Genomic DNA, 11,075 nt, shown 5'->3' with positions numbered 1-11,075 from the left:
CTTTTCACTTACTTTTATCCCTCCCCTGCTTTTTCTTTAGTTTTCAATTTATCCAGTCACTCTGCATCTTCCTCCCTCCTACCTATATTCTTTCCTTTTTTCCCTTTTTCATCTTTATAAATTTTACCTCAGTGTTCCCCTTTTTTACTGCTTCTCCCCCTGCTGCCAATGCCATATCCTGCCTGAAATGCTTGCCCCCCCCTGCAGATACTTGGTTCGTTCCAAGTCTCCTTCAGTGCTCCTCCCCACCCCTCCTTCAGCTGGTTTCCCTGTCAGACTGCTATGGGGGAGAAACTTAGTTTTGTTTTTATTTTGAGCCACCTTTAGGAGTTCTAACGAGCCGGGGCCTAGACAATGTGTACCCCTGTTCATCAGCCTATGAATGGGGGTTTATAGTAAATCCACCTCCCCCCCCCCCCCCCTTCCTTCATCATGTCTGCAGAAAAAACTGCTTTCCCCATTCCCTTGCTTCTCTCACTGAGCCAGCATAGGTAGCACAGGCAGCCCCCCGCCTCCCGCCTGTGTCACTAGTCATTTCTGATGCTAAACCAATGTAGTACTATAATAGCCAGGCTGTACAAGAGGAATTAAAAATGGGGAATTTTATTCATTTTTGGTGCTCCACTAAACTGCATTTAAAGTTTTTAGTTCCTCATTTAACATTGTCCACTTTAAACTAATGCTTACATTTAAAAACCCCGCTCCAAGAACCTTGAAGCGTACATTCAATCAATTGAAATAAACCAATAACTTAAAAAATAAAAAAATAAATTTGAGAAAACAATAAAAATAAATAAAAGCAAATTCCTTATCCCCTCAACCTAAGTACACTCTAACAACATAATAACCACTGACGGCGGCCCGTGGTGCAGCAGTAGACACCCCAAGTCCCAATTTTTCCTCTGTGCCCTACCTTCTCTGACCCCTTTCAGCCAGTCACCACTGCTCCCTACCACCTTTGCCCTAGTCGGTTCTAACATGTTTCCCTCTTCAGTAACACAGATGCTACGGGCCGGAGAAGTTTTTTCAAAGGCAAACAGGAGCCTCCTAGGTGTCCGAGTGGAACGATGAGCTGATAACCAACGCCAGGCAGCAAGACGTACAGGAGCGACAGGATGCATGACTTACAGCGCCTCTTCCATGAGTATGACACGGCTTCTACATGATCCTACACTACACATTTTATGTCATATTTAAATGCTATTACCCGCAGGGCCGTTGCTAGGGTGCTTGGCGCCCTAGGCACATTTTCAAAATCGGCGCCCCCCGCACCATTTTCAAAATCGGCGCCCCCCCCCCCGTCTTTTCTTACCTTAACTTGCCTCCTCTCTGCTCCCCTCCACTCACTGACACTGTCGGGCCGTGATGATGATGTCACGGCCCGACAGTCAGTGAGGGGAGGAGACGGAGCAGAGAGGCGGCGGTGGTGATGATCAATAGTCTCTCCCACTCTCCCTGTGGATGTATCTGAAGCTGTGCGGCGGCCGTGAAAGGTATGGTCAGCGTTCGCCGCACAGTTTTAAAGAAATTTTTAATCTGTGGCGCCCTCCAGAGCCCGGCGCCCTAGGCAAGTGCCTAACCTTGCCTAATGGGCCTGATTACCCGGTCTTTATACATAGGGGAGTTTATGATACCCTCAAATTTTGGCTGTATAATAGCACACCTAAATTAGGTGTCCATCGGCACATAGGTAGGGCGGAGTAACGTATAGCTGACAACCCTAAGGGAGATACCAGGGTGGTGGATTATGAGTCCTACCATTACATTGGCCAGTATTAAGGTTTAACAACAACAGAACCCACGGCAGGCTGGCACGGACTTCTTTACCTCCATAACTGAGAAGCAAGTTTTATCTAGGAGGAGAGTTTAAAATGTCCACATGACTATTACTTGTGATTTAGCCAAAGGGAATTTTTGGCACTCCCTTCCTTGGTATGAATGGTATATTGCCCTTGATACGACTGAAGATGTAGGGAAGTTTCCCTTTACAAGGCAGTGCCGCTTTAAATTTAAGCTGCGAAGACGCCAAACTCGCGGGAGTTGACAAAACCGGGGTATAATACATTTACCCAAATACAGAGGTTATAGGTCTGCGCACTCCAAGGATTGGGGGAGGGGAAATGGGATGCTGCCACTACTTCAGGTGAAGGATAGCCTATACTTCACAAAACAATTCAGAATAAATGCAAGCAGAAGTCGGCGCAGGGGGATGGATTAATGGGAAACAGTAGGAATCAGACAATAAACAATACCAAAAATTTTCCAAAGTGTGTAAGTCCTACCCCTCTCCTTTTGGGGAATGTCACTGACGTTATCAGTTTGAAATCACACAGTTCTATCAGAGTGTCTGATGGTACCCGTGGACACTCTTGAAAGTGTTTCAGTTCCTCCTCATATAGGTTAGCATGTACATGGGGAAAGAAAAGAAAAAAATCTGCTCATAGCGTAAAAACATTAACGGCATTTATTTAAAATATCATTTAAAACGCTCACATTGAGCAGAGGTGTTTGTTCCCATAAAGGTATCTTTATAAATCGACCCTCAAATTCTCGCGGGGAGGCACAATTGAACGGATCCTCGTGTTGTCAATGAGTCCAGCCGTCCTCAGTCCCAGAGTGCCGGTGAGAACCCTGTGACGTCCGGGGGGCGTGGTTACTACGTGGATGTTTCCAATTGGCCCAACGCGTTTCGTCACAGATTGTGACTTCATCAGGGGGTGATGAAGTCACAATCTGTGACGAAACGGGCACCATCAGACACTCTGATAGAACTGTGTGATTTCAAACTGATAACGTCAGTGACATTCCCCAAAAGGAGTGGGGTAGGACTTACACACTTTGGAAAATTTTTGGTATTGTTTATTGTCTGATTCCTACTGTTTCCCATTAATCCATCCCCCTGCGCCGACTTCTGCTTGCATTTATTTTATAATACATTTACCCCCAGATGTGTATGTAATGGATGTGACAGGCCTATTAAAATGGTGGCTGAATTTCATTTTATTCTTCTTGTACTTTTCTGTGCGTAGCATGTTATACTTTTGTAACTAAGACAGAGTTGATACATGCCAACGTTATTTTGCCAAATCAAAGCAGAAATGCTAACTGTGCACAGCAACATGGCACAGACACAGACTTCAATACATGGAAGATGGTACTCACAGGAGAGGAGACGTATGAATGGAGAAGTGTTGTACGTGGTGTACCGCCGCTACTTGCATGACTAATTAAATCTAAGCGAACTGTGGCAAATGTACCAGAACTAGTTATCTTGGATTTCTCTACAAGTACCAGGGGTAGGCTGGGCTGGGTGTCAGGGGGGCATCTGCCCTCTGGGCCAGTCTCATAGGGGGCTAACCTGGGCTGGGTCACCTGCATCTTTTTTCCTTGAAAAAGTTTCTAATAGGCTGTTGAGTCGACTCTTGCCCCCGGACTAAACTTTGCCAGCCCTCCTCTGACGTGTACATCACTATGTTGGTAGAGATTTCAAGACAGAGAGCAATTTCTGGTACAACACAACAATAAAGAACTTGTGTGGACTTTTGCTACAGAAATGCAGCCATCTTTGCAGACTATCAGACAGGAGGAGAAGGGACTAGCCAATTGATTGAACCCAAGGTTGTTTGCAAAGTCACTGAACACCCTGTAAATTTCTGCATTGCAAATTGTACATCTGACAAGAGGTCTATATATAGACTGCTGTCCAGATCTGGAAGAATGAGTGGGACATGCTGATATACACACCTATACCGTCAATGGTGTGCAACCAACTAAACTGTTTAATAACACATGGGGGTAAATGTATCATACTACGTTTTTTTCAGGTCGCCTGAAATCGGCGAGTTGACAGCTAAAATTTAAAGCGGCGCTTTTCCCTTTACAAGGCAGCGCCGCTTTAAATTTTAGCTGTCAACTCGCCGATTTCCGGCGACCTGAAAAAAACGGAGTATGATACATTTACCCAATGGTACGCAATTCATTGTGGAAACACTAATTGTACTAAGATGCTTTGTGCAAGAACTATTAAGTCACAGAGAAGCTGAAGTTGAAGGGGTTGCATTGATACAAACCATGGTCAGAGACATTGCAGTGAACTGTTGTTTACCAACTGCTGAAAATGTGGCCTATATTGCTTGATACTGAAGAACACCACCTTATGATAACTGCATAAATATGACAATATGGGTTCATAATTTTCAGCTAGAGGGTGGAGAAGTACCATATTGTACTGACACAGAAATGACATGGAGTACACTGGTCATTTATATTTCTTACTACCCACAAAACTGAATCTGCCGCTTAGTATTACAAGCAGCAGTATCATCAAGCTGTTAGATTTGCAGTCTGGACACAGTGTACCCAGTTTCTGAATGTGGGAAAGGATCAAGATAATAAAATAACAGCATTAGTTAGTCTCCATATGCATTCCTCCTCTTAATTATGAGAGTAGTTTTATCAGAGGATTATTATGAGTATGAGACTGGGTGTTTTATTGATGCCTGATAGCAAATATATATTTTGCTAACAAAACAAATGATTATAAACATGAGCAGAAGTGCATGTGATATATGTCTAGCATAAACTGGGAGCATCTGCTGCTGGGGTAGACCTGCTCCTATCTTGCAGCTTTGTACATGCCTGCAATTGCAGCTTTTTCACCGAAATCAATATACATCTGCGATTCAGGGCCCAATTGCAGCCAACTCTGCATCAGCCCCATTGTGTTTATGTTTAATGTATACAGGTTGAATATTTATGATGATGTATAAGGATAAAAACTTCTGAATGAACACAGATAAAACCCATACAATCTAACTTTACAAATCACTAAACTACTTTTGAAGCTCTCAGCTTCCGTACTACACTCAAAGCAATACAATACTGCCGGGAAACAACACAGGAGGCAGCAGCACACCAGGAGAGAGGAGGAGGGGGGGGCTATACCAGCTCATCAGAGACCAATCCCAGGCTAAAGGAAGTGCACCATAACACCAATGAAAAGCAATTTAAGTAGGTTGCTACATTTACCTCATGTGAAGCGGACAGTTCCTTTTATCATTATACCCTTTAATGCTGTACATGATCCAAGAAGAATTGAACCCTATACCCAAATGAACTAATTGTACAAGCATTCATTCAAACTGTGGACAATATCTCTGTCTCTAACACACAGGAACTTTAAAGAAACAAATCACTCTGAACTAACATGCATTTTATTTTACTCTTGCAAATTGAATGTTTGACATTATTTACATGTATCAGTTGCTGACTACTTCCAACAATTGTGATTAGAATTGATATTTATTATTTAGTTATGTAATGCCTACATATTACGTAGCGCTTTACAAAAAATACGTAATCATTCAAATCAGTCCCATTCCAGTGGAGCTTACAATCTCTATTGCCTACCAAAAAGACTAAAGTTAATTTGTCAGGAGCCAATTAACCAATCAGCTTTCATGTCTCTGGATTGTGGGAAAAACCCATGCATACACTGGGAGAACATACAAACTTCACACCGAACTCGTGACCCCAGAGCCGTGAGGCAGCAATGCTAACCACTGTACCAGTTGGACCTCCTGGAGGAGAGGACCATAAAGTAGGCGAGCATTGGTAAAATATACCACCCCTGTTCCATACTTAATTACCCCAAATTAGGTTAGATCAATAAAAAAACTAATTGTGCCATAGGCTTTTTAGTCTGATATTGCCAGACCAGTGTTTGAAATCCTCATTCCTAATAGGCAGCATTTAAGTAGTCATAATATAGAAGAGGTAGGGCAGATAATAGCATCCATCCCATTGGCTTATATTTACATGTTTATTTTAATCTTTTAAAAAAAAATATTGCCACATTTGTGCAAAGGAGGTGGGTAAATGGGGGAAGGGTTGGTTTCTTGAGCATCCTGGTTACCATTAGCGATGCTCACATGTGTTTTCCTGCTTAGCGGGTGTATATACAATTATGTTTTAGTCAGGTTTTTGACTTGATAAAATGTACAATGCTTGATTAAAGAGTCCTGTGCTCTTTGGATCATACCTATGGTATCTCCTCTATACAAGCCACCCAGGTTGTTGCCTTCAGCAACGGTGAGTGCCCATCCCACATATTGTATTATATACACCTATCAGTCACAACATTAAAACCAATGACAAGTGAAGTAAATAACATTGATTGTCCTGTAACAACCTGTCAAGGGGTGGGATACCAGGCAGCAAGTGAACAGTCAGTTCTTAAATTGATGTGTTGGAAGCAGGAAAAATGTGGTAAGGATCTGAGCAACTGTGACAGGGCCAAATTGTGATGGCTAAAAGACTGGGTCAGAGTATCTCCAAAACAGCAGGTCTTGTGGTGTGTTTCCAGTATGCAGTGATTAGTACCCACCAAAAGGAGTCCAAGGAAGGAAAACCGGTAAACCGGCAACAGGGTCATGGATGTCCATTGATGTGCCAGGGAAGCAAGGGCTAGTCCCTCTAGTCCAATCCCACAGAAGAACTACTGTAGCACAAATTGCTGAAAAAGTTAATGCTGGCTATGATAGAAAGGTGTCGGCACACCCATTCCATCACAGCTTGCTGGAAATGGGGCTGCATAGCTGCAGACCAGTCCGTGTGTCCATACTGTCCCTGCGCTCTGCTAATGACCGTCGCCTCTCCTCCACTCTAATTACCACTTCCCACTCCAGAATCCAAGACTTCTGCCGAGCTGCCCTACTGCACTGGAACGACCTCCCTCGTTCCATCCGTCTCGCTCTCAATCTGTGCTCCTTCAAACGAGCACTTAAAACTCACCTGTTCCTCAAAGCTTATCAACCGTCCACTTAACCCCTCATCTACTCTGCTCGCTATTCCCTCACTCCCCTGGCATCACCAGCTCCCTCTCGTGTCTGATTTATCCACCCTCCCTTAGGATGTAAGCTCTTATGAGCAGGGCCCCTCTTCCCCCGTGTCTCCACACCTGTTCTTCTGCTCTGTCCTTACTCCTTATGGCTGTCCCGGAGTTACTGAAGCATTGGTACTTTGTGTTTATCGTTCTGTACTGTTTAACCCTGTACGGTCTACTGTTTGTACTATGTACAGCGCTGCGGAAACCTTGTGGCGCCCAACAAATAAATGATAATAATAATACTGACCCCTGTCCACTGTCAAAATCACCTATAATGGGCACCAGAACTGGACCATGGAGCAATGAAAAACGGTGGACTGGTCTGATTATTTACATTTTCTTTTACATCACGTAGACAGTGGGCACATGCCATCTCTTCCCCAGGTAAATGATGCACACCAGGATGCACTATGGGAAGAAGACAAGCTGGCAGAGGCAGTCTGATGCTCTGGGCAATGTTCTGCTGGAAAACCTTGGTTCCTGGCATTCATGTTACTTTAACACATACCACCTACCTAAATATTGTTGCAGACCAAATAGGCCCCTTCTTGGTCACGGTATTCCTTGATGGCAGTGGCCTCTTTCAGCAGGACGATGCGCCCTGCCACACTGCAAAATTTGTTCAGGAATGGTTTGAGGAACATGGCAAAGAGTTCAAGGCGTTGACTTGGTCTCCAAATTCCCCAGATCTTAATCTGATACAGCATCTATGGGATGTGCTGGAAAAACACTTAAAGGAATTGCTGCTAACAGCTTAGTGCCAAACACCACAGGACAACTTTAGAGGTATTGTGGAATCGGTTCCTCAATGGTTTAGAGCTGTTTTGGTGGCACGAGGGGGACCTACACAATATTAGGCAGGTGGTTTAAATATTGTGCATGATCTCTGTATCTAATCTTTATGAATCCACAGAAACCAAGGATCTAATGAGAACCAGAATTGTACTGTGGTATAAAACATCTTATCTAGTATCTAGCATACAAAGCTGACCCATATGATGACTAGCACAGTGTTTCAGAAACCCAGTCCTCAGGACCAGTGCAGGTTATCCAGGTGACAAGGGAAAGTATACCATCTGTGGATCTGTGTCAGTCAGCAATGAATACACCTGTACTAAAGCAAAGAGATATGAAAAGATGACTGTTAGGGGTCCCGAGGACCAGGTTTATGAAACACTGGACTAGCACATAAATAGAAGACATGTCTGGTAACTAGTATATACAGCCAAGTCTTATCTGACAGGAACAAAGCTCGATCAGCCAATAATAGCACTACTTGATAACAGATCCAGAACCTGGCAGTAGCAATTATGTCCTCCTGTCTGCACTGCCAGCATCAAGCATGGTATGGGTATGTCTTCTCCTGTGACTCATTCCATATTTTGGGTGTTTTGCTACAAGAGAGACAGAGGAGAGAAGGAACCTGGCTGGACAATATGAATATTTCATTAAAGCCTTTATTGTCATTGTTGTGTCTCTTACCATATACATTAATAATTCTAATATTTGTTATACAGGTTTTACAGTGTTAAAAACAGCATGGAAAATATTGCTAAGAGTTCTCTGAATATTGGTAGGGCAAAAACACATGAATATAAGTTTCTTTGTGCTCTGCTACACAGACTAAGTGAAGGCATGGACTGCTGCCATCTGCCAGGAATAATAACACTGTGATGGAAAGAGAACATGACCCCTTCTGGCTAGACTAGGGATTTTAGAAAGAGCACATCTGACAACAGAATGAAGTAAACACTGTGTATTCATGGTTTACTCTGGAATGCACTAGTTATATAATCAAAATATACTCAAGTTATACAAGAGTCAATTTGCTTTTTAGCAGTTGTTTTTGAATTAGTTATTAATCAATTAAAGAAAATATGTACTTGTTTATGATGTGATTTTACAGACCTTCTTGGCCATCCTTCTGAACTAAGGTGCCACCAGTGACTATTAAGAGATACTTCTTCCGACTGTACTAACAAGAGATCACAATGGAGGCACACACTGTAGCATGGATAAAGAGATACATTTTGCATAAATATCTTATTTGGTGATTTTCAGGATAAAGTGAAGCAATCATACTGAACGCAGTGCAGACAGTAAGGGGGAACAAATAGCAAGAGGAGAGAAGTTACCGGTGACCTATATTCTGTGGCTGCTGATCCCCATCACTCGTGTCCAATTTGTCTTTGGTCCTAATGCTGGTCAAGGCAGCAGTTCAGCCCAGATGCCACCTCTCTCCGGTGCGAACACACTGGTTCAAAAAACTGTAGACTAGCACCATAATGTGCTCCCCCCCCTACCCAAAAGCTGGTAGTTAGAATTTGAGAGCTAATATATAAACATCATTATCTCACATCTCTAGGGGCTGATTACACCATCCATACACATACACATGAGCTATAAATGGAAGAAACCCTAGATGCATTCAGCAAATTCAAATGCACATAAATCACACACTTATTGATCTTGTGAATCTCCTGTGGGGAAAGAGTGTAAATATTGGGGTTATATATTCATTTCCATATTTTTAGGGATAACAGATTCATAATAATTTGCCGCTGACAGGATGCTAAATTTCATTATTATGTTCATTACCATCTATATGAGTTTGTCGTGAATACACTAACAATTTTTTTTGGGAGGGGGGGGGGGGGGTTCCCTACCGTATTTCCTCTACTTGCTATATGAATGACTGTGGGGTATATTTACTATGCGGCACTTTTATTAAAATAAAATTGCAGAATTGAAGAAAATGTCATCAAAGCACCATATATTAAATATACCCCGTGTTTTCTGGCAATATGCCAGCATTCCCTTTCAGATGCGACAAGGATTCCCATTTTTATGTTTAGCATTTTAATACAGGCACTGGCTGATATAATAAATTCCCTGTGTATTACTACTTAGATAGCTATTGGCACTAATGACAAATACAAAAACAATTGTGTTGCAGTCAGTATGTAAAAAGGTTAAGCTCAACCAAGCCACTGATGCTGCAGTACTGTTTACATAGCCATGTAACACATGCAGTGCTCAAATGAGTGTACAGCAGTCTGAGCTACTAGTTACAGAGAGCCAGCCGTCACCATGTTGTACATTTTGCAAGACTGCTGTCACATGAGATCGGCACTGGAAAAATACAAATTACATGTATATATTGCACGTTATATAAACGTTTTCCATGGGTTTTGACAGGCTACAATGCTTCTACCAACATAATAAAAAAATCAAACAGTGTGTGAAGTAGTAAATGGTAAAGTAATATTTACATACATATATTAAGATTCTAATGGCTGTCATCTGCTTGTGTGGTTGTTAAAAACTTTGTTTAGGGATAGGCTATAACAACACTACAGTCATGCTATAATTACCAATACTCAATAAGTGGTGCAAATCTGAAGCTGACAATTAGATATAGAACGTGGAAGACTTAATTTACTGACTGGTAAAAACCACCATAACAGCCATAGGTCACATTCACAAAAGTTGCAAAAAATGATTTCCTGCAACGGGAACTTCAGTAGGATTGATGTCTGCAGTCCTCTGCATATGGCCACCCCCACCATAGTCTCATATGACGCATACAACAGATACTGTAGCAGAAATTGCATTAAATAAAAGTCATTACACATTTAGTAAACTGTACAGTATGCCTCTACATTTTGTCTGCCTTTAATGCAGAATGTTCATTTAAAATAATGTCAGTGTCTTCTATATCTACTATATAAATGCCTAGTGGCGTGTGTGGGGAAAAAAAACAAGCTGCAGCGCCACCTGCTGGGCAGAGTTATACACTGACCTATATATTTCTTGAAGGAGAAGTGACAGTTGGGAGTGGTTGGTGGTTGCCGGGGGTGACAGTGGGAAGTTTTTAACACCTTAAGTAGCTTGATGAAGGATGTGGCGATGAAGATGAAGGATGAGGTGATGGAGAAAAATGATGAGGTGGTGACATGTGGACAAAACCACGTTAAAAAAGGGCGCTTGCGTCGGGAAGTAACGCTCTTCCCCTGAGGAGGCCTGGACTAGGCCCAAATGCATGACAAGAACCTTTTTAAGACCTTAAGTAGCTTGATTTGACTAGAATGCATGAGTATCATGCACGGGTTAACACATATATATATATATATATATATATATATATATTATATATTTGTAACATTTTTATGCAATGTCTGATTAGGCC

This window comes from Mixophyes fleayi, chromosome 2 (assembly GCF_038048845.1).
Source record: "Mixophyes fleayi isolate aMixFle1 chromosome 2, aMixFle1.hap1, whole genome shotgun sequence".
In the NCBI taxonomy this organism is placed as follows: domain Eukaryota; kingdom Metazoa; phylum Chordata; class Amphibia; order Anura; family Limnodynastidae; genus Mixophyes; species Mixophyes fleayi.
This window is presented reverse-complemented; position numbering follows the sequence as displayed.